At 49.3% G+C, this 25,238-nt stretch overlaps 1 protein-coding gene and 1 non-coding gene across 2 annotated transcripts in view; both read right to left on the reverse strand.

Annotated features, from left to right (window-relative positions):
- Positions 1–25,238, reverse strand: part of TMEM132C (transmembrane protein 132C) — a 432,621-nt gene that overhangs the window by 288,964 nt on the left and 118,419 nt on the right. The gene's annotated exons all lie outside the window — the stretch shown is intronic.
- On the reverse strand, positions 5,338–5,441 carry LOC119466805. The gene has a single exon (XR_005195287.1). It is a non-coding gene; the product is annotated as a small nucleolar RNA U13 (small nucleolar RNA).

A 25,238-nucleotide genomic window follows, 5' to 3' on the forward strand; every position in this document is an offset into this window, starting at 1 on the left:
AGGGAGGCGGGCTCTTTTCAGGACTTCAGAGGCATCTGCTGCATCAGACATCTCCGGTTTACTCAGATGATATCAGCCACCTGCAAAACAGGACTTGCCTTTCTCCATACGCCTCAAGGAGAGCCCTGATTGGGTTTTCCTTCCAAGTCACTGCAGCTTACTTGAAACACAAGCCAGCCTGAATATTTTTTTCCTCTCTCCATTGGTGATTTATTAACATTCCCAGACACAGAATGTCTCTCTCTCTTGGCTAAATATGGCTCATTGTTTCTTTTTTCTTGAAACAAAAGGCACCTTGATAAATGGATTATTTGATTTCAATGCCTCTTCTGAACAAACCCCGAATATCCTTTGCTGAAATTACACAGCGCGGTCTGCGATTTCATAACTGGCAAACTCTCCTTTAAAAGAGCAGCTACGTATATTCCCCTCTGAGCCCCTGGGGGGATATTTCCCCCCTTTTCTCTGGGAGAACTCCATAATCACTCTCAGATGCTACTCAATCAGACCCCTAGAAGTTCAGGAAAGGAGCTGTGCCTGTCGAAGACAAATGCTCTAAAATCTTCAGAATCTTGGACTTCATCAGCACAAGAAGGGTGCCTTGGGTAGGCACAGAGGGAAACGTTCACCAGCCAAAGTTATAAACCTAACATGGGCTGCTTTAACGGCATGGTGTGGCAGTGTTTCCTCAAGCTCAGCCAGTGTCTTGCCTGGTGACCATGTGGCCGATTCCTCCACATCCTCCGCCTACCCTCCAACGCTGGTCACCCACAATGTGGTTTGGAACCCAGGTCTATCTGCAGGTGGGATCTGATCGGCTCAGACTGGGGCTCTCTCAGGACAGGGGCTCTCTAAGGGACGGCGCGTCAGCTTCCTATGCTGCTGGGACAGATTATCACAAACTTAGCCGCTTAAAACAACACACACTTATTTTTTTTAATAGTCCTGGAGGTCAGAAGTCTAAAATCAAAGTGTCACTAGGGGAACAACACACACTGAGGCCAGACTGTGAAGAGTGGGGGAGGAGGGAGAGGATCAGAAAAATAACTAATGGATATTGGGCCTAATACCTGGGTGATTAAATACTCTGTGTGACAAACCAGCATGACTCATGGTTACCTGTGGTAACAAACCTGCACATGTACCCCTCAACTTAGAACTTAAAACAAAAACAAAAAAACCCTGAAGTGTCAGTAGGGCTGTGTTCCTTCTGAGCCTTCAGGAAAGAGTCTGTTTCCTTTCCCATTTTCTGGGGGTCACCTGCATTCCTCAGTGTGTAGTCTCTTTCTCTCCAGTAAAAACCTAGGCAGCTTCTCTCCCCCCTGACTTCCAGTCTCCCTCTACAGGGACCCATGTGATGACATCAGGGCCACCTGGATGATCCAGGATGACTCCCCCATCTCAAGAGCCTTACCTTAATCCCATCTGCAAAGTTCCTTTCCCTCTGCAAAGTTATGTATTTGCAGCCTTTGGCAGTAGGGATGTAAACGTCTTTGGGGAGGGTGGCATGTTTGATTATCACAATGGGTGGAGGGAGGAACACCACTGGCATTTAGAGAGCAGCCAGTTCTGCTAGGTTTTCTGTACAGCATGAGACAGTTTGACAGCAATGAAGAATTGCCCAGATTCTGCATGAGTTTGTCCCACTGCACACTCAGAGGCCAGGAACCCACTTACAGTGATCCAGGCAGAAAGACGATCTTAAACATCCACTAGAAAATTGGGAGAAGGGCAACGATTTCACATACTGTGCGTTCCAGAATTGCAACTACTGGGGTGGAGATCGGATGATGAAACTTATCTAAAAAGTGGTTGATCAGCCAGGCACGGTGGCTCATACCCATAATCCTAGCACTTTGGGAGGCTGAGGCAGGCGGATTGCCTGAGCTTCGAGGCCAGCCTGGGCAACACGGTGAAACCCCACCTCTACTGAAATACCAAAGAAATTAGCTGGGCATGGCGCCATACACCAGTAGTCCCAGCTACTTGGGAGGGTGAGGCAGGACATTTGCTTGAGCCCGGGAGGCAGAGGTTGCGGTGAGCCCACTGCACTTCAGCCTGGGTGACAGAGTGAGACTCTGTCTCTATTAAAAAAAAAGAAAAAGTTGTTGATCCTTTTTGAAAATGACATCCACAATGCCCAATCTGCATATGAAATCCAATTTGCAGCAACACAGGTACACCAGTCTTCATCTGTGGCTGACACACCCATAGTGACCAAATACAGGAGCAAGTATCTGACCACTTCATTCGGACTTCTAGATATACTTGTTAAGGTGTTACTTTACTTTGAATTATTTTTCTTCCCTATGAGAGAGCCCTATGCTGATTTGTTTTTAATTATGTCTATATGTACATTACCGAATCATGGATTTCATTTCATGGCTCATAAAGGTGAGGACTGAGAATGACTGGGGTTAATCTAACCTAGGGGTTGACAAACTTTTTCTTAAAGGACCATATAATGAATATCTTAGGTTTCTGCAGGCTAGGAGACAAAAATCAATGTTATATAGGTGCTTATATAATCATTAAAATGTAAATAACATACTTAGCTTGCAGGCTATACCAAAACAGGTGACGGGCGAGCTTTGACCTGTTCTGCAGTTTGCCAACCCCTGGTCTAAATCCAACAGGGCAGTTCCCAGCCGTTCCCAGTACCTGGTTCAGTTACACACAGACCTAAACGTGTGGTTCTCAAACAGAGGCAGTTTTGCTCCCAAGGGGGCATTTGACGATGTCTGGAGACTTTTTCCATTGTCAAGAATGGCACTGGGGGTTACTGGGAGGGAGCTGGGCACCGTGGCTCAAGCCGGTAATCCCAGTAGTTTGGGAGGCTGAAGCAGGTAGTTCCCTTGAGGTCGGGAGTTCGAGACCAGCTTGGTCAACATGGTGAAGCCCCGTCTCTACAAAATATGCAAAAATTAGACAGGTATGGTGGTGTGTGCCTGTAATTTCAGCTACTCAGGAGGCTGAGTAAAGTGAATCACTTGAACCTGGGAAGTGAAGGGTGCAATGAGCCGAGACTGCGCCACTGCACTCCAGCCTGGGCAAGAGAGTGAGACTCTGTCCCCCGACCCAAAAAAAAGAATGGGGTTTGGGGGTATCCTGTTAGCATCTAGTAGGCAGACAGAGGCCAGGGATACTGCTTAACACCCTACACTGCAAGGAACAGCCCCCCTCCGCCACACGCACAGAAGTATCCAGCCCCAAGGCTCACTGTGCTGCACTGGGAGAGCCCTGCCCCAGGCCGAACTGGGCCAAGGAACCATGAGAAGTGTTTTAGGACTTCTGGGAAAGAGGGTCCCTCACTCTTAAGCAGAGAAGCAAATGCCTTTCACACCAGGGGCCAGTGAGGGAGTAAGTCTCCCCATAATACTGTCAGCCATCTGGAATCTACGCATGAAGTGCCCGAGACAAGGCCAGCCACGGGTGGGCACAGTGAGGGAAGGGGCCATGCTTTCATGCCAGGGCTGGCCCAGTGAGGGGCCTGGGACAAGCTCGCCGAGATCTCCCCCGCCGCTGCCCTTCTGGCCATGTGAGCCGGTGGAGTGGACAGGGGCGTTCTCTTACTTTCAGCCAAAAGCTTCTTAATAGGATCCATCTTGCTTTGTCCAAACTGTGGTAACTCTGCTTCACAAGTCACATAAAGAAGGAGTCAGCACACTTTCTTCTGCGAAGGCCCAGACAGTAGGCATTTCAGGCTTCAGGGGCCAAATGGTGTCTGTTGCAACTGCTCAACCCTCCTGTGACCACAGCTGGGGACAAACGCCAACCAATGACTCTGTCAGTGCTCCACAAAAACTTTACTTTTTTTTTTTTTTTTTTTTTGAGATGGAGTTTCACTCTTGTTGCCCAGGCTGGAGTGCAATGGCGTGATCTCGGCTCCCCGCAACCTCCGCCTCCCGGGTTCAAGTGATTCTCCTGCCTCAGCCTCCCGAGTAGCTGGGATTATAGGCATCTGCCACCATGCCCAGCCCTAAAACTTTACATTCAAACAACAGAATTTTAATTTCACATGTCAGAAACACTACTACTCTATTAGAATATTTTTTCCAACTATCTAAAGATGTAAAAAAGTAAAAAAATTATGAGTTTTCAGGCCACCACACAAAAACTGGTGGTGGGCTGGGTTTGACCCATGGGCCATGGAGTGCGGGCCCCCAACAGAGAGCAAGCCTTTCCAAGTCGTGTTTCGTGCACGGGACTTTCTTAGTGTCTTCTTCCGCGCATTTTACAATCTGAACATAGACCAGGTTTACCTTTTTGATTCAAAATGTAAACATGGTTTTTACTATGCCTCCCAAACAGTTTGGAAATGAAAACCAAAAAGAAAAGAAAAATCGGGAGGGATTTAGAGTTGCATAATATAAGCATTTACAGCAGCATTTAAATAACTGCATTTGCTGCTCACATAGCATATGGTTTCAGAATGTTTCACTGTATCTGAATAGAGAGAGGCATCCATTTATCACAGATGGTGATATTATTTATGATGGAAACTTACATTAATCCTGAGTGTCCCAATTATCTCAATTCATATAAATAAAAAGGAACAGCATTCCTGTTCTTTATGATGGTTTTCTTCCTCAAACATAAAGAGCTTGTTTTTAATATAGTCCACATATTTTCCTTCCACTAATTACAGATAATGTAAAAAAGCTTGTATGTACCATTGAGTCATCGGCATTTTTCCCCCACATGTGAGTTTCATCGGCTTGCCAGTTAGCATCTGTGGTTTTGTTTTGTTTATACCGGCATTTAGAATGATTATATCAATGAGAAGTCTTAGGGGAGAGAGTAGAAAATGCTTTCCTGATGGCTGAGTAAACAAAAAGAGAAAAGAATACACCAGAAGATAAAAGCCATTTTCTCTTTCATTTTATAGCCTTTAACTTGTGAAAAGAACATTTAAACTGAGCTTTCCAACAGGGAATAGGGAATTATAAGGGAGAATCCTGAAAAGCCAATGGGGAAAAAAATTCCCTAAGTGGAAGGTGACATCTTTTGTCCTTGTGACACCTGGATTATTAAGACAGGCAGAGGGCAACAGGGAAACCACCCATCAATGCCCTGTGGGTCGGCGTGCTACATATTATATATAGACTTCTTTATACTTTCAGCAACCTCAGGCATGAAGTCTTTTTATTATCCCCAATTTTCACATAAAGAGACTGAGACCCAGAGAGATTAAGTAATTCAGCCAAGGTCACACAGCTAAGAATTCTGAAATCAGAATTTGAACTCAGGATCCCTGCACTCACTCTTGCGCTATCCTGTCTCACAGCATAGGCTTTATTTTATGGATGTTTTTATTTACTCATTTCTTATTTTTCACGTCAGATGGTCAACATGCCAACATCAGAACAAGGTTTAAGGGAGACACGTCTCACACATGAGCGTCAAAACCCAACCATCACCCTTATGATCTACAAAAGGACCCAGGCTTTACTTCAAATTCGTGTGTCACTCTGGCTCCACTTTTTCCTATAGAGAGAAAGTGTCGGTGCTTGGTAGTCACAAGGTTGCTGTACTGTCACTGGCTGATGCTCAGGTCAGTCTACAGATGCTGAAAGCCAGCTTGCAAGTACATACAGTTAACATTGAGGAAAGAAAGATCAGGAGATGGAGCCTCTGAATCCAGCGGCGCCTGAAGCTGGGGGCCCCTGTACTTTTCCCCTTCGTGGCCGGGGCCAGCCTGAGATGCCTTCCTGTCATTCTTAATTGACTGATGCTTTGCATCCTGTCTGATGGATGAGGCCACTGAGCTTATCGTGGTTCTTATTTAATATTGCACCAGCAAGACATCCATCTCGGTCTTAATGTTAATCAGGGGAAAAACAATCGACAGACGGATAGGATAAGGAACGATCTTCCCTCAATCCACATGCACTAAGAGGCTTGTCTGTGCCCCATGCTGCCTTGCTTCTGTAGGAAGCATATGAATAATTAAGCCGTGTTTATCAAGCTCATGGGAGGCTGTGCAGAGGGGAGGTGACCCGTTACAATAGGGAAGGGCTCAGATGGGAAAAAGTCCGCAGGGGCGTGTGGTATGACAGGTGAGGGCAGCCGTGCACCCTAATCGCTGTGTAGAAGCACAAGTTGGCCATGTGAGGAGGGAAGCAAGAGGCCTCCACGCCGCAGGAGTGCAAGGTTGGGACGCAGCAGAGGGCGGAGCACGGGGACCCATGTCTTGGAGGAGGAAACGTCCCAGGGGGAAGGGCGAGTGTGAGCCACCTCCATGGGTACCAACTTGCTAACACGCTGATTTCGAATTGCCAACCTGTAGTAAGAGCAAAAAGCAGACCCACTTTTGCTCTGTTTTACGGTGGTTTGTAAGTTTCTCTATGGAATATAGACCCCTTCTCATGACGCTTCACTGCCGCCTGCCTCGCTACAGTGCTGCTGCTGGGTGCTGATGGCCCCTGACGGCTGCAATTGTTCCAGAAAGATGCACCTTCCTTTGCAAACTCACAAACCACAAAAAAAGGCACTCAAGGGAGATGGAAGGGATATGTTAGAAGACACGCGGCGAAGCCCCATCTGGAACTTTCTCTCTCCCCCATGGGAAGCCTTCAGGTTAAGCAAACCTGTGGCCCCTGGGCACAGGTGGAGACACAGTATGCTGGAGGAAGGGGAAGAAACCACCTCTACCCATCGGGGAGTGGCAGAGAGATGTCCTGAGCCCAACTACTAGAAGGCTGCTCGACCCAGGGGCCAGTGAGGCTGGGGGGAGCAGCAGCCACTGGTCAGAGCTGCTGATGTGTGGTGGGAGCACCTGACTGGAAGCCACTGACGCCTCCGCGTGCCATCCGCTGACCTAAGATGGTCCCTGGTCACCCTGGGGTTATTCCCACTCCTGAGCACGGGCAGACGTGCCTAAGGTGTCCACTGCGGCTTTGCCCCCGATTGGAAGTAATATAAGTGCCTATCCCCCGTAAAGTGCCTGAACATAGCAAACCCCAGGAGAGAATGCTGTGAAGGCAGAAAGAGAAGAGAGACCAACGACAGGGCCCTGTGGAGAGGGTGGCTCTGGGACAGCCCCCCAGGCTCCGATCACAGCCCGGCCACTTCCTAGCTGTGATGTCGGGTGCTCACGTAGCCGGTCTGTGCCTCTGTGCCCATCTGTAGAAGGAGCTTCCTAACAGCACGCTCCTCTTGGGACCATTTTGAAGATTAAACAAGTTACTAAAAGTACTCAGTCATGCCTGGCACATGGTAGGTCCTCAAAAACATTACCTATTAATTATTTTTTAACTTTAGTTCTGGGACCCATGTGCAGAACGTGCAGGTTTGTTACATAGGTATACATGTGCCATGGTGGTTTGCTGCACCCATCCACCCATCATCTAGGTTTTAAGCCCCACATGCATTAGGTATTTGTTTAATGCATGCGAATTTTTGTAATTCTCTCTCTCCCGTTGCCCCCCAACCCCCACAGGCCCCAGTGTGTGACGTTCCCCTCCCTGTGTCCATGTGTTCTCATTGTTCAACTCCCACTTATGACTACCTATTAATTTTTTACTATTGGGACGCAGCTGGAAAGGAGAACTACATGTGCTAGCATAGGAAGATCTCCAAGATGCACTACTGGGTGAAAACTAAGTTGTAGAGCAATGTCAATTATGTAAAAACAATCACAAGTATTTATAGTAATTATGTTTTCTTTGTAGTTGTTCCCGCCACAGAACTTTAGAGAAGCACTACTCAGAGCTTATTCAACAGCTCCACGAGCTCACTAAGGACATGGCATCCACATATCAGCAACTCTACTAAAGGGCTTCATGCCTATGACCACAACAAAGCTGCTACCCATCCAGCCATTGCCTCTGAGTTTCAGGAGAAACAAATTAAGGGGAAAATGTCCATATTAGGTAAGTCTATTTACTTAACCTTTTTTTTTATTGGCCCAGGTAACTCTCTTAGTGAACATCAGTTTATATATTCTTGCCATCCTGGCTCATAATTACACCACTACAAGGGGGTCTGGGAAGGGGATTGCAGTTGGTCCCCAACTTAGGATACTGCAACATAGATTTTTCCACTTTATGATGGTCTGAAAGTGATACCCGTTCAATAGAATCTGTGCATTGACTACTCAGACGGTGTTTAAAAGGGGAGTTTCCCTGCGCAAGCTCTCTTCTCTTGTCTGCTGCCATGTGAGACGTGCCTTTCACCTTCCGCCATGATTGCGAGGCCTCCCCAGCCACGTGGCACTATGAGTGCATTAAGCCTCTTTCTTTTGTTGTCTTGGGTATGCCTTTATCAGCAGTGTGAAAATGGACTAATACATCCTCTTTAAAGAAGTGCGTATTTCAGCCTTGCATGCACTTAAAGATGGCTGTGTGCCAACAGCCAGGCCATGAGCTACAAGAAGAAGTCGTTGGGTGGGGCTTTGAGGAAAGTGCCTTAAAAGGAGCACAGCTGAGCCATTAACAGGTACCTCTGCCCATTTGCCCTTTCTTTTTGGCCCAATTGCAATGCCGATGTGATGATAGAGATGAAGCAGCCTTTTTGTGACCATGAGGCAGGGAGCCCATGCTGAGGTTGACTGAGTGGAATAACAACAGGCACTGGGTCCCCCTTGGCATCTCAAAGCATCATGCCAGCCTGCAACGCCAAACACAAAACTCCTTTCCTTCTTCAACCCAGCATCTAGTGATGCCTTCCTGTCACAGAAGGAAGCTAAGAGGTGTTGGATGCACATAGATTTACATTAATAGACGCCAAACACTGAAATTGGAATACACATTCCTCCCAAACACTGGACGATTAAAGACAAAATTGATTCTGCAGCACAATAAGCATGGGCTGTTAATTCACGGGCCTGTGGTCGGGAAGTCCACTGTCTGTCAGTTTCCTCTCAGCAAGGACGCCAGGGTTCTAGGAAGGACAGTCCATTTTATAGAATAAAATGGGAGATTCTGAGACACCGTCTGATTGGCAAGCGTCCTATGAAAATGGGAATTCTGAAGGTGGGGAGAGGCTCAGTCTTCATGTACATTTGAAGGCCCTGGATTGGCTGGAAGTGAGCAAGGTAGGAACTGGGGGATATTTCAAAAAAGGAAGATTGTGGCCGGGCGCGGTGGCTCACGCCTGTAATCCCAGCACTGTGGGAGGCCGAGGCGGGTGGATCACGAGGTCAAGAGATCGAGACCATCCTGGTCAACATGGTGAAACCCCGTCTCTACTAAAAATACAAAAAATCAGCTGGGCATGGTGGCACATGCCTGTAATCCCAGCTACTCAGGAGGCTGAGGCAGGAGAATTGCCTGAACCCAGGAGGCGGAGGTTGCGGTGAGCCGAGATCGCGCCATTGCACTCCAGCCTGGGTAACAAGAGCGAAACTCCGTTTCAAAAAAAAAAAAGGAATATTGTTCAATGTTACAGGCTGACTGTGGACAGTCATTTCCTAGAACCCATGGGGTCCATCAGGCACTATTTTAAAGCAAGGACGCTTAGGACAAGTTGCATGCCATGATACGCATCGCTCAGGACTTTTTGTTTTGCAAGAAAAATAAAGTCCCAACTTTGTCTGAAGCACCTATTTTTAGGTTTCTGTAACTTGCAGGTTCCTGGTGACACTGATTTTGCACCTTGATACATCTATGCCTCAGGCTAGAGACCATCATGCAGCTCTTATTAAGAGAAACAGATAAATCAAGCTTGGGCAACCCACGGCCCGCAGGCCACATGTGGCCCGGATGGCTTTGAATGCAGCCCAACACAAATTTGTAAACTTTTTGAAAACAAGAGATGTTTTTTCAGCTCATCAGCTGTCGTTAGTGTTAGTTATTTTACGTGTGGTGCAAGACAATTCTTCTTCCAGTGTGGCCCAGGGAAGCCAAGACTGCCTGGATACCCCTGAAATCATCTACTTTTATATAAGAACGTTTGAATATCACCTGCTTGCCAGTCTTTCCTGCCCACCTCCTCCAGGAAGTCTTCCTTGATACCCCTGGCCAACACTGGCCCTTCCTTCTCCCTGTGTCTCCTCCCTATCCTTCTCCTGGACCACACACTATGGTCCTTCATGACTTTCTGGGGTCGGGCTCTCTCACACTCAAATCGTATTTGAGAAACTGGAATATAAGCTCTTTCAAATCAGGTGGGCAGTCAAGAAGGAAGAATATGCTTTTGCATCAGGCGTGATAAGGTGCAAATCCTCACTTGCTAACTCAGCTGCCTGGGCAAGTGGCTACACCAGTTCAAGCCTTTCCTTTTCTTTTTTTCTTTTGAGACGGAGTCTCGCTCTGTCGTCACCCAGGCTGGAGTGCAGTGGCATGATCTTGGCTCATTGCAACTTCCGCCTACCTGCAACCTCCGCCTCCCGGGTTCAAGTGATTCTCCTGCCTCGGCCTCCTGAGTAGCTGAGATTACAGGTGTGCGCCACCACGCCTTGCTAATTTATGTATTTTTAGTAGAGACAGCGTTTCACCATGTTGGCCAGACTGGTCTCGAACTCCTAACCTCGTGATCCACTTGCCTCAGCCTCCTAACATGCTGAGATTACAGGCGTGAGCCACCGTCCCCAGCTGAGCCTCCCTTAATGAATGAAGTAGAGTAACAACTCACCTCCCCCCAGGGGCTGCTGTAGAGGCTTATTAAAATCCCTACAAGAGTACCTCAAAGCACGGAGCTCCCTGTCTCCATAGAGAAAGGGTCTGTGTTGCAGGCACACATCTCTGAGAGAGAGAGAGAGAGAGAGAGAGAGCACACAGAGACAGTGAGAGAGCAGAGGGTGAAGGAGGCTCTGCAAAGGTTTTATCAAAGATTCAGATCATAGATATTAGTGGATAGTAAGTATTTTATGACAAGAAGCAAAATTGAGGATGCTATGTAAGTATTTACGCAACCGTTTAAAATGGAATCATTAAAAAACATAAAGACTATTCTTAGCTTGAAGGCCATATAAAAGCAAATGGCAGGGGTTTGGCCCAAGTTCTAGTTTGCCAGAGCCCTGGTCTAGAGTCTGTGTGGGGATAAAATGCACAGGCTCTGAAGGTTGACTACCAGAATTTCAATCCTTTTTCTGCCACTTAGCTTCTGGGTGACCTTGAGCAGGGCGGTTCACCCTTCATGCCCCAGTTTTCCTATCTGTGGAATGGGGGCAATAGTACCAACTACCCTACCTCCTAAGGCTGGTTTGAGCATTAGCTATATAAGACGATTGAAACAGAACCCAATATTCAGAAAGTGTTCAATGAACGCTAACTAGGCTGGCTCCCTCACCGCGGCCAGCACACAGACCAGGGCAACTTAAACTTTTGCTGGGCTCTGGGGTCCTCGGGGAAAGCGGATGGATATTGAAGATCCTTTTCCTGAAGGGAATACATGTTCCCACTTAACACACATGTGCAGAGGAGGGAGTGAGAGCCTCCTTCTTCTACCCACCACAGTGAGCCTCTCACATGAGGTCTGTCCTCAGCTCCTGTGAAGGATGCTGACTAAGCTCTTGGAAAAACAATGAGGAAGGGTCTCCTGACCTTCCCAAAGCCACTCCTCAAAGGCCATCCTGCTGGCCGGCCGCCAGCGTGAAGTTGGATCTCAGTGTCCGCACCAGCCCTGCCGCAGTGGCCCTCAAACTGTGGCATGCTGTGTGGGCACCACTTGGAGAGCGTGTCATTGCAAGGGCCCCTCCTTTAGAGTGCCTTGAGAATCTGCATTTCCAAAAACGTTCTCAGGAGATGCTGACGCAGCTGGCCCAGGAGCCCACTTTGAGAACCGTAGAGCTCAGGCATTGGCCTCCACTCACTGGAAGCTGACAAAATGCACCAAGAGGGCAGCACACAGCTCTTCACAGGACAGCTTCAACAGGAAAGCCTGGGAAGCCAGAAGACGATCTGATTTAAACAGCAGCCCTGTATCTGCCTGCATCAAACAGCAGCCCTGTGTCTTCCCTCCTGGGCCACCACTCAGCCCAGGCCACCTGTGCAGATCACCTGGACGGCACCACAGCCTCTCCCTGGGCTCCCAGCTTTGCTCTTTTGAGGCTGTTACCCATTTCCCCTTTCAGCGCAGAGGGATCTTTACACATCAGAAATCAGACTCTGTCCCTGTCTGACCTAAAAAAACCCTGTAGAGAGAATAAAGCCCCCTCTCCTAGAGACGGCCTCATCCTCATCCATGGAGTCTGTGCTATGTGAGGTTGCAGGGACAGGGAGGCAGAGGCCAGGCTGCAGGCTGGGGCTGGTGGTCAGTCAGCTGACAGGAAGACAGGAGGATCGTCTGGAGTGATGGGGGCTCCCCACGTGACTTGAGGTTCTTAAGAGGGGAGGGGGGGCCTGCTGCGGTGGCTCATGCCTGTAATCCCAGCACTTTAGGAGGCCGTGGTGGGAGGATCATGAGATCAAGAGACAGAGACCATCCTGGCCAACATGGTGAAACTCTGTCTCTACTAAAAATACAAAACTTCGCCGGATGTGGTGGCACATGCCTGTAGTCCCAGCTACTTGGGAGGCTGAAGCAGGAGAATCGCTTGAACCAGGAGGCAGAGAGTGCAGTGAGTCAAGATCGTACCACTGCAATCCAGGCTGGTGACAGAGTGAGACTCAGTCTCCAAAAAAAAGAGTGGAGGAAGGAGGCAGTGGAGGAGGCCGGAGGGGATGTGATGTGAGCAGGACCCACCCACGGCTGCCGGCTCCACAGATGGAAGGGGCCAGAAGCCGAGGTACATGGGCATCTCCAGAAGCTGGCAAAAGCAGGAAAATGTGTTCACTCCTGGAGCTGTGGGAGGCACACAGCCCTGCCAGCACCTTGCTGTCAGCCCATTGAGGCCACTGCGGGCTTCCGGCCTCCAGAACTCAAAGGTAATCAATTCATATTATTTTAAGCCAAGAAAGTTGTGGTGCTCCATTGCAGCAGCCCAGAAAACTAACACTTTGCTGGGTGCAGTGGCTCACACCTGTAATCGCAGTGCTTTGCGAGGCTGGAGTGGGAGGATCACTTGAGCCCATGCATTCGAGATCAGTCTGGGCAAGACAGCAAGGCCCCGTCTCTATGAAAAAATTAGCTTGGCATGGTGGGGCATGCCAGTGGCCCAGATACTCAGGAGATGGGGTGGGAGGAGTGCTGGATCCCAGGAATTCAATGCTGCACTGAGCTGTGACTGCACTGTTGCACTTCAGCATGGGTGACAGAACCAGACAAATAAAACAAAACAAAACAAAAACACAGAAAATTCAGCAGCTTCTCTTTGAATAAAATCTAGCTTCTTAACACGCGAGGGCTGGGCCCTCACCGGCCTGTGTCCACCCGGATTCATCCAATGCCCCCACCTCGGGCCACACAGACCAGCACGGCATGTTTATGCCAGCTCAGAGGTGCGGGGCTGGCCATAGCCTCTTCTTGGATGCTCTTCTCCAAATCCTCATGGGGCCTTTCCATGATGCAGGTGCTCCCCCCATGATCAACACACTGGCTGGATACCTACTATGTGCCAGGCCCCGTTCTGGGTGGCCGTGAACAAAACAGCGTCCCTGCAAGCATGGTGCCTTCATGCCAGTGGGAGAAGACAGAACACAGACCCGCCGTGTCGGCTGGTGATGAGCACTCTGGAGAAAGACCATGTGCCCTGGCAGGAGCCTACTTCCTGACCGTCCCGGTGGAAGCAGCTGTCACCCCGTCCCTCTGCGCCCCGTCCGTCCCCATCCCCCTCCACTGCACTGTCCTCACGGCTCTTCCTGCCAGCTCCAAAATGATCTTTGTTTCTCGCTGTTTCCTTTTTTTGCTCAGTGTTTCTCTTTTCATACTACACTGGGCAACCCAGGAAGGACAGATTGTATCTCCTTCGTCCCGAGGGCCCAGATCAGTGACTGGAACTTGAGTGTGCTTACTAAGTATAGAATGAATGAATGAATACTAACAGAGTACATGAGTGAGCACTCCATGGGGCTCAACTGCCACTGCCTGGGTGCCCGGGCTCATTTCCACATCCCACCAGGGCTCCGGCATTCGCCTCTCCCAGGGGCACTGTCACAGGCTGTGAAGGGAGCCACAGAGTCAGGGAGCACAAGCTGTCAGGGTCTGCTGCTGGCCGCACGGAGGGGACTTCTTTGGGAGCAGCCTCCTGTGAGTTCAGTATCTGGCACGTGTTTAGGCAGCTGCTACTGTTTTCCTCAAGCTACGTGTGAAACCAACACCCTGTTAAGAAGTGGAAACAAGATCCTCCCCGTTACTGCATCAAAACTAGGGCAACCGAAATAAACAACATGAAATCAGCACCCGGAAAAGGAGGGAAGCCAGCCAGCGTCAGCTGCGCAGAGCACAGGGCTCCAGCCTCCTTGGAGGGTGACCACGCCTCTTTGGGGTGCCCCCGCAGCAGGGCGATGGCAGGGCCTGCTGGGCGTCCCCACCGTGCTCTCTCACGGCTGCGCACACTCCTGGCCCAGTGCCGGTAGAAGCTGGTCAAGGGCTGCGGAGCTCAGACCTAGGGGCACCCTCTCCAGGGAAGCGCTCTCACACTGTAGGCCCAGGGGCAGTTTATTGTACATACAGCAGTTAAAAGAATGACAGAGAGGGAGGAAGAGGGGAAGAGAGAGGAGGTGAGGGGAAGAAGAAAGGGAGAGAGGATGGGATGCCATTTCTTTAAAATGAGACACAGCACAGATAATCTTAGATTCTTAGTTTCTTTGGAAAAGTGAAGATGTGGGGCTGGGCGCAGTGGCTCACGCCTGTAATCCCAGCACTTTAGGAGGCTGAGGCAGGCAGATCATGAGGTCAGGAGTTAGAGACCAGCCTGACCAATATGGTGAAGCCCCGTCTCTACTAAAAATACAAAAATCAGCCAGGCGTGACGGGGAGCGCCTGTAGTCCCAGCTACTCAGGAGGCCGAGGCAGGAGAATTGATTGAACCCAGGAGGCGGAGGTTGCAGGGAGCCAAGATCGTGCCACTGCACTTCAGCCTGGGCAACAGAAGGGAGACTCTGTCCAACCCCCTCCCCCCAAAAAAAAAGAAAAGAAAAAAGGAAAAAAAAGAGTTTAAGATTTGGGGCAAGAAGAGGCTGGATTTGCTGCCTGGCAGCCATTGGCTGGGGTCAGAAAAGGGCCATCCCTTGGATCTTCAGATCACCAAAGTCTCCACCTGGCCACCCTGGCCTTCCAGCCCTGCCTGGCCCTGTATCCTCTGGGTCGGCCCCCGCCAGCCGGAGAAGAGACTCTTCCTCTCTCCACACTGAGACCACGGACCCAGAGGAGGAAGCCACTGGCCCGGAGGCTTTTCCTGGGCTTGGGCCCCTGGAAGTGGAGGGGGGCCCTGGTGAACTAGAAACCCAAGCCTCTTGGGACTAAGTCAGAGCCACACAGGAACCTTCCGGCCAAGGAGCCAGGGGCCATTTCTAAGCTCTGCCACCAGAGGGCGCGAAAGGGTACAGGTGAGGGCCAGGCACAGCCGCCCAGGAGCAAGCCGAGTCTGGGGTTCTGGGAGCCAGGCAGGGTGACCCCCACCTGCACAGGCAGCTGGCCTCCATAAACACCTGCGTCTCGGCACCATGGCGGGCACCTCTGTTATTTTTTTGTTTGTTTTTTGAGATGGAGTCTCGCTCTGTCGCCCAGGCTGGAGTGCAGTGGTGTGATCTCCACTCACTGCAACCTCTGCCTCCCAGGTTCAAGCAATTCTCTGCCTCAGCCGCCCGAGTAGCTGGGATTACAGGTGCCTGCCACCACACCTGGCTAATTTTTGTATTTTTAGCAGAAATGGGGTTTCACCGTATTGGCCAGGCTGGTCTTGAACTCCTGACCTTGTGATCCACCCATCTCTCAAAGTACCAGGATTACAGGTGTGAGCCACTGCACCTGGTTGATTTTTATTTTTAATTTGTAATGAATTGAGAAAAATTTGGTTCATTAGAATTGCTGGAGGAGTCCACTATGATCTCAGTCACTCAAAGCCCTGCAGGGCAAAGTGCTGGGTGTGTGGGTCCCTCCCAAGCACAGGTTTCCCAAGCCAGTGCTCCAGGTGGTCGGCCAGTCAGAGGCATCCACACTTCCTGGTGCAGAAGCCCCAGGTCTAGAGTGACCTCCATGTCCACATCCCTGCCAGAGGTAAGGCCCAGATCAGGACAGCGTCACATGTGCTTACTCGTCCTGTAGTTTCCTGCACTGGGGCTTTGCTGAGAGCTTTGCACAGCACAGCCATTGTGTTCCCAGTTTTTCCTCTTTCTCTCTCTCTCCTTCCATCCCTCCCTCCCTCCCTTCTTTCCTTCTCTTTCTTCTCTCTTTGCTGAGAGCTTTACCCAGCAAAACCCACTGCGTTCCCAGTTTTTCTCTTTTCTTTCCTCCCTCCCTCTCTCTTCTTCTCCTTCTCTTCCTTCCCTCCCTCCTTCCCTTTCTCCCTCCCTCCCTCCCTCCCTCCCTTCCACAGGGTCTTGCTCTGTCGCCCAGGCTGCAGTGCGGTGGTGCATCCACAGCTCAGTGTGGCCTCGAACTCCCAGGCTCAAGCAATCCTCCCACTTTAGCTTCCCAAGCAGCAGGGACCACAGGCGTGCATCAACCACGTCTGGCTAATTTTTTAATGTATTTTTATTTTTTGTAGAGATGTGGGTCTCAATATGTTGCCCAGGTTGGTCTCAAACTCTAGGCTTCAAGGGATCCTCCACCTCAGCCTCCCAAGGTGCTGGGATCACAGGCACGAGCCACCATACTGGTCTCATTTCCAGTTTTTTCAAATGAATCTTCCTTCACTCATCCGTTCACTCAACAAATACTGAGCATCTCCTACGAGTTAAGAACTGAGCTAGCAGCATGATCGTAAACCCAATGTGCCCCTTTTCTTTGTCAGTGTCCTCATCTAAAATATGGGGATAAGAATAAAACCTGCTTGACAGTGTTACCGAGAAGACGGGACGCCTGAAGCCCATCACGCGTGCAGAACAATCGCAGCCCAGAGCAGGCGACGCCACGTGACCCCTGCTATGCCATTTCATTTTTCTCTTTCCTTATCTCCTCATCCAGCCTTCAAGCCCCTGAGTTTATTCTGCATGACCATGAGACCAGGCAGGGTCTGGGTTTGCGGAAGGAGGGATGAGGATTTGCAGAGGCCCGTGGGAAAGGGAGAACGTGGAGTGAAGTTTCTGTAGGGACAGCCACCTCTGTGTCTGTGCCCCTGGGGGGGAAAAAGTAGGGAGTCTCCCCTGTGGTTCAAACGCAAGTGTTGGCCCTTCCAGCCATCTAAGAAATCGACGGTTAAATGTTGGTGAAAGAGAAACGGTGCCACTTTCAGGGGCTCACCTCTCAGGTCTGCCTGATGGGTCATAAATGAACATTCTGGGAGGTGGACGTGGGAAAGAGCAAATGAATAAAACGTCACCTCTGATGAAAACACATCTAGCTGAGAAGGAGCCTTCCCAGTTCGCATACGATCAATTCCGAATAACACACAGCCCCCATGTGGGTGTCTTCTGGGTCTAAGCATGAGGGGTCCTACCCGCAAACCCTTCGAGCCAGCCAGGCCCACATACTTCCTGAGGGCCTGTTCCAGGGGCCCCGGCCCAGTTCTCTGTGAAAGCAGTGTGCTGAGAGGTAGCCTTCGCCCCAAGTTCAGAGTAGGCAGTGGCTGGAGAGACACAAGCCTGATGTCCACAGCAACTCACGGGGCAAAGGGCCCCCACGTCTCCTGTACACAACTCTCGCTGCTGCGGCAAATCAGAGCCGCGGATCCAACGTCCTTCCCTAGTTCTTTCTGATGTGTTGTGTTCTACGCAGCAGAGGTTCAGTTAAGGACTCACGTCCAAGCTGAACTTCCTGTATTTCCTCTCTAACTTCGGCAATGTTTTCTCATTTCCTACCTCCCTGTCCTCCAGTGACTTCAAGGATGCTAAAATGCATCTGTAAACGTATCCTGCATAAAGCAGTCATGATTTTCCACAACTACAGACAAAGCCCACACGCTGGGCTATCTTTTTTAATTGTACTTTAGGTTCTGGGGTACACGTGCAGGTCATGCAGGGTTGTTGCATACGTACATACATGGCAAGGTGGTTTGCTGCCTCCATCCCCCCATCATCTATATCTGGCATTTCTCCCCACGTTCTCCCCGCCCTCCCCACCATCCACTGTCCCTCCCATTGCCCCCCCCAACAGACCCCAGTGTGTGATGCTCCGCTCTCTGTGTCCACACGTTCTCATTGTTCAACAAGGTTGGGTTATCTTATAGCGGGCCTCATGTCAATTGAAAACAGAACCATTTTAGGGGCAAAAAGAAACTGGATGACGACAGTGGCGTGCATCAGGCTCTGTGCCAGGACTTGGCGTTGATGTTTCTGATCTTTGTAATGATCCTATGAAGCAGAGCTTGTTAGCTCCATTCCACAGAGGGGAAGAGGGAGGCGGAGACCATGAGCAGCTCTCCAGTCACACGGGATCTTAACATAGGTGCATCTACATTGCAAACCCAAGCCCTACTCATCACATTTTCAGCATCTGAGCCTGGAAAGGGTATGACAGCCCATAAAGGTTCTTGAATATTTTGAGACAAAGTGACAGAAACCAAGACAGGAGGCTGGACTTTGACAGGCCTCAATGCGAACATCGCAGGTGGCCATGAAGGTTTTAGAAGCCGGGAGGGGGCCCCATATCCTGCATGGCAGGGGCCTTCGCAGGGACGCGGCATGGAGCAGGAGGTGCCAAAGTTGCATGTGTGTCTTTGAAGAGAGGGTTGGTAGACATTACTTGGGCTCACCAAGCCAGCCTTTAGTGGCCCACTGTGGGAGATGGATTTGAAGGGGGCGGAATATTCACTTACTGCATGAGGCCTGATGAAGTGAAACAAAAAGTTTCCAGATCAGAACTGAACAAGATTGATCCATAAGAAAAATGGTCTTAAAAAACACCCTCTGACTTTCAGAAGCTTTAGTGGAGCCTAGGAATGAAGTCCCCAACACGGTGGCCTCACCAAAGGCCACAAAAGAGCCATCCAGCCCACGGTCACCAGCCTTGCTTTGCTTAGAATCCTGAAAACTTTGCTGTTTGATCTTGAAAATGAAAACAAAGATCCCTCCTCTAAATGGGATTCGTAAAAGCTTTCAACCCTTCTTCACTTGACAGAAGGCAAACAGTACACTCCTCCTGCCTCTGTCATCCAGCCTGGGGGCCACACAACTGCTGGAGGAGCCAACCCTCCAGAGCCCCTGCCTCGGTGGTAGCTCCTGCATCCCATGGTGTCTTCTGCAGGGAGGGCGCTCCCCAGGTCTTTCCCAATCCCTTGACCCACGCGCAGCACCTCCCAAACCAGGGACTTATTGATTCGTTTACTCCCTAAATCGTCTCATTTCTCTTTCAAGAAGGAGAAGGTCAGACTTCAGCTCCTCTAATCATCGATGACAGGCTGCTCGCCTGACTTCTCCCTTGTCCCCTTTCCTCGAACCTGACCACCTCTTTTTGTTTTGTAGGATTTTATTTTTTTTGACGGGGCGGGGGGGTTGGGTTTTCTTGGTGGCAGTGGAGTTTTGTTTTTAAACTGTCATGCTTAGCTAAAACCCACCCTTTGGCATTAGCCATGGGGCCCCAGTAGGCCAGCTAAAAAGATGCAGTTCTCTTAATAGTGTAAGAAGCATAGTTGTGTAGATAATCCATAGATATCCTGATGTGGAAGCCCTGCTCAGCGAGAGCACGGCGACACTACGAGGATTCCTGGAAGCAGAGCAGAACGTTGCAAGCTGTTAAGAAAGCAAAATGGCTTAGCCTTTTCCCTCCCTGGGCTTCTGATTCCTTCCTGCATTAATTGTGTCTTTATGGGAAAGTATTCGCCTGGAAAAACTCATTCAAGCAAGATCCAGAAACACCGATGGTCCCCTGCCCTGCCAAGGCAAGGACTGGGGAGGGAGAGGAGAAATCCCCTGGGGGTGGAGAGAGAAATTCCATTTGAACTTAGGAATGATAAGATGATTAGGGAAACAGGGGGGCTTTGTGTCATTAATCTGACCTGCTTTATCTGGCCCTGAATCCCGGGACACGCAGGGATTCCCAGGCAGATGCCAGAGCCTGAGCACCATGGGAACCAGCACAAGCATCCATCCCCGGGGTCGGGTGCACTCGGCATGGCTGGGAACTCCACAGCGCCCAGAGAGTGTTTCCACGTGAAGTTGATTTCACTGCCTGTGGAAGTGAACTGGCCAATGGGCACCTGGCCATTGTGAAAGCTGGAAATGCACCCATCCCTTGCCTACTTCTGAGATCCTGCCCTAGAGGAATACACAGACCTGCATATATATATATATATATATATATATACACACACAGTACAAATACACGTGTCCGTGCTCACAGACATGTACACATGGGTGCTCACGCACATTCAGGCACACTCCTAAACAACTGCATGCACACACATATGCACATGTACACACATATGCACATGTACACACAGATACACATGGATCTGAGTGTATACACATACAGATGCCCAGATGCACATGAACACACACACACCTGCACCCATATAGACACACGCATACATAGACGCACATAGGTATACACACAGATGCAGACACACACCCTACACACATACACATACACAAATACACACTCAGATATGAACACACACAGATACACAGACACAGAGACATACGTATATATGCACACATACATACACACATCCATATACACAGATAAACAGACATGAACACACAGATATGCACAGATACACAGTACACACAACACACACACCTGCACACATACACACACAGATACACAAACGGAGACACACACCCTGCACACATACATACATACACACCCACATACACAAATACACAGATACACAGACACAGAGACATACCTATAAATGCACACATACATACACACATCCATATACACACACACAGACATAAACACAGATATGCATACATACACTGATACACAGTGTACACAACACAAACACACATGTACTCAGATACACATACATACTCAGACGTACATACCACACACTCCGAGAAACGTGCCAAGAGGATCACTCTTCTATGTGTTTTAACAGAAAATTAGAAAAAAGTCTGATTTGTCCTCTGTCAATAGGAGAAAGGTTAAAACATTATTTATGCAAAAGAATACTGCAGACAGTTAAAAGAAAGACTCTAGAACAAGACTGGTGACATTCTTATGATGGAATCATTATTATTAAAGCTGGGGGAAGGGCGCCTAGGAATACGATCCTTTTTTTTTTGTAGATGTTTGAAAATTTCCCATCATAAAAAAAATAAATAAATAAAAATAATGACCTGGAGCTGTGCTACCATCCAACACAGAGCCATCAGCCACATGTGGCTATTGATATTAAAATTAACTAAAATTAAAAATTCAGTTCTTTGGTCCCACTCGCCAGGATTCACGTGCTCAGAGACGTTCCCACTATTGCCGCGGTTCTGTCGTTCAGGGCTGTCTGGATCTCTGATGTCTATTTAAAGCACCATGTGCTTCTATCACAAGGGAAATGGTGTTCCTCCATGGCGGTCTGCGCAGCACAACAGCATAATAGCATTTACGTAACTTAGTAGAACTCAGGGAACAACTGCGTTTTTCCGTGAGCACGAATGTGGACGCACACAATACGTGAAGGGTCTGGGAGCTCGTGCCAAGCCCAGAACAATGGCTTCTTTTGCCTAAGGAAAGGCTGAAATATTACAGAGCGGCGGAGGGTGGCTGAGCCACGGGGAATCGGCTTGGCCATTCAAGTATGAATGTACTTTGTGTGTACCTAAGGGAAAAATAACAGTGATAGAGAAAACCAAACTGGACAGCTCCGGGGGAGGAGTGTCGCGAAGGGTCTTCCATGGGACAAAGGGGAGGAGAGGAGACAGCAGAGTGTATCCGAGACGGCTTCCCCTTGGCGGGAATGTCTTCCTCTTAAAAGCAAACCCCCTTTCCTCTTAAGAGCTTGCTAGACTGCCCACCACTTTCATTGCCGACAAAAAGCAAGGAAAGCTCCCGAGAAGTGCTTCTCTTTGAGCCGCTGAAGTTAGTGTCTTGCCACTGGCACTATTTCAAGCCGCCAGATGCCGTGGGCCTCAAAGCTGCTCTTTGTGGAGGGTATTAAACCCCGGCCAGCCTCCCAGCTGGGCCAGCTCCCTTCTACTCAGCCCCCGCCCAGGGACTGCGGCTTCAGAGGGTGTCTTCAGGGAAGCGATTCCCGCGGGAGACCCTGGGAGCCACTTCCTAGGGAAAACTGAGGACGAGCAGGCTTCCTCTCTCTCGCCCACAGATTTGCTGGTTGGTTATCTTATTATTAAGCCCTTTCCAAAGAGCAGACACAGCTAGCTAAACTGAGTCCTCTGTAAACCCTCAGATTCGCTGCTAGAAAGCTGCTTCTCCCGAAGGTTGGCTCCCTGGCTTGCCACGTGTGTTTGCATGGACAACCTGAGTCTCCCCAGAAAGGCTGTCAGAAATGAATGGGATAAGCTTAACTCTTCTACACAGCTGTGCCAGTGGGATTCACAGTCAAGCCCCATCACGTGCGGATTCTGCATTTGCAAATCCACCTACTTGGTAAAGTCCATCAGTGCCCCTGCACTTCCACGGGCATTCCCAGTAAGGCGGTGCAGAGACAATGTTGAGTGGCTCAAAGCCTGCTCCTAGCTGAGGTCCAGTGTGCCACGCTGTGCCGTCCTGCTTCAGCCACGATACCGTATATAAGCAAGTGGCCTTTCTGCGGTCCATGTAATTTCATGTTTTTGGTCTTTTTGTGCTTTCTTTTGGCGGCTTTGCTGTTTTAAACATCCCCCAAGCACGGGAATAAAGCATTGTCTGGTATTCTTAAGTGCAAGAAGGCTGCACTGTGCTCAGCAGAGACGCCTGCATTTTATCAGCTTCCTTCAGGCGTGAGTTACGGTGCAGTTGGCCATGAGTTCAACGTGAATAAATCAACAATATGTATGCAATCAGGCTTCTTTAGACAGAAAAATGCACATAATCAGGTTATGCATTAACCCATTGATGAATATGTTATGACCAAAGGCTTGTAGGGACCTAACTCTGTATTTCCCTTAAAAAAAAATTAGAGATGGGGGTCTTGCTGTGTTGTCCAGGCAAATTTGGAGGTCCTGAGCTCAAAGCCATCCTCCTGCTTCAGCCTCCCAAAATACCAGGATTACAGGCGTAAGCCACCACACCTGGCTTATAGTTCCTTTAGAGCAATGATTCAGTATTTGCTAATTCAATGTTTATGAAGACTTTATAGATACCTGCTGTGAATGATGAAAATTGATCGTCCTTCCTTCTAATATCTCTGCCTTAGAAAAGATGGGATGCTCAAATAATACATCTTGCCACATGATTATTTGACATCCTGTTGCGTATTTCTTGCTGTGAATGAGTGACACCCAAGGCATTACAGGTCTGGTATAGAAGTCATTGGGGAAATGGGAGGGGATAGGGCAGGAGCTGGCATTCATGCGAGATCTCCTATCACATGGACTTTCTGATTTATTTCTCGTAAAACATCTGGCGACATGTTCTAGGCCATCTCCAACACTATGCATCACTTCAGCACACAGTTCTTGCTCACCTACTATGAGCCTGAGCCAGAACAGCAGACAGAACAGACAAACCGTCTTTCCGAAGCTTTCTTTCTGTGTAGTAAAATAAGGGCTATCAGAGGGTTAGGAGTGAGTGGAATTTTAATATAGTGATCAGAGGAGATTTTACAGAGAAGACGACTTTTGAGCAGAAGCTTTGAGGAAAGGAGATTTTACAGAGAAGGAAACTGAGGCATGCAGAGGTTAAGCTCTTGCTGAAAGTTCTTTAGCTCAACAGCAGAACTGTGACCACTGCCTGATTGGCTGGGGCCTGTATCTCCACCCACACTCATCCCCAGCTCACAGCAAACGGTGAGGTCTCGGCAAAGTATTACTGAACAGAACCCTGAACTCTGACCCCAGAAGAGTATGTTTCTTCTCTTGGGTTTAAAGTGGATTGAATGCTGGCCCCTAAAAGCAAATGTCCATCCCCAAGCCCCAGAACATGCAAATGTGACCTTATTTCCTTGGGAAAGGGGTCTCTACAGATGTAGTTAAGTAAGAGATCTTGAGATGAGAGCATTCTGGATTTGGAATGGACTCTTAATCCAGCGACAGGTGTCCTTCTAAGAACTAGAGGAAGACAAGATTCAGGAAGAGGAGGAGGTCACATGAAGATGGAGGCAGACACTGGAGTGATGCCACGACTAGCCAAGAATACCTGGAGCCACCTGCAGCTGGGAGCAGCAAGGAAGGGTCCTCCCCCCGTGTCTCTGGAGCAGGTGCAACTTAGACTTGCTGCCTCTAAAACTGACAGGAATTAAATTTATATGTCTTAAATCATGCAGTTTGTTCCCATTTGTTATAGCAGTCCCAGCAAACTGGTATAGGTTGTAAAAAGCCTGACTGAGACAAACGAGGCAGAGCCCTCCAGGTTTTGTGGGCTGATCGACCTGAACAACATAGGGAGGCAGAGAAGGCAGCTGCTCAGCTAATGTGCACCAACATTATCCAGGAAACAATTCTCTCTTTCTCACCCACCACCTACCATGTGGCCCCCATCTTTCCTTTCCCTGACCAACCACAACCAATCCCATCTGATGGCATGGTCCATGAACCGTGGGGATGCAGGGCTGCGGTGAACAACCAATCCATCATGGCATCCTCATGTATCAGACTGTTTTCATGCTGCTAATAAAGACATACCCAAGACTGGGCCCTTTATAAAGAAAAGAGGCTTAATGGACTCACAGTTCCATATGGCTGGGAAGCCTCACAATCATGGCGGAAGGTGGAGGAGCAAAGGCATGTCTTACATGGCGGCAGGCAGGACAAGTGCCAAGCAAAAGGGGGAAAAGCCCCTTATAAAATCATTAGCTCTCATGAGAATTCACTATCACAAGAAGAGCGGCATGGGGTAGCCATCCCCATGATTCCATTACCTCCCACCAGGTCCCTCCCATGATACGTGGGGATTATGAGAACTACAATTCAAGATGAGACTTGGGTGGGGACACAGCCAAACCGTATCACCTCAACGTTCTTGCAGTCCCGAGCAGAGGGGAGTCCAGTCATCTTTTGTGCCTGGGGAACTGTGAATTGATCGTCGTCTCACTCACTGGCCTGGAAGAATACACATTACTGTGACAGCTCCTTCTTCCAGCAAGGTGTGCTTGGGGAGAAAGACACCGTAATGGTGCCAATTAGGGCTTTGATGCAGGCGGCCCTGGACCTGTGCTCTCCTGTCAAGATCTGTGAGTGGCACTGAGCACATCTGCTCTAGGAAATGATGTTTTCTCG

The sequence above is a fragment of the Cebus imitator genome, unplaced genomic scaffold (genome assembly GCF_001604975.1).
Source record: "Cebus imitator isolate Cc_AM_T3 unplaced genomic scaffold, Cebus_imitator-1.0 Scaffold230, whole genome shotgun sequence".
NCBI lineage: Eukaryota > Metazoa > Chordata > Mammalia > Primates > Cebidae > Cebus > Cebus imitator.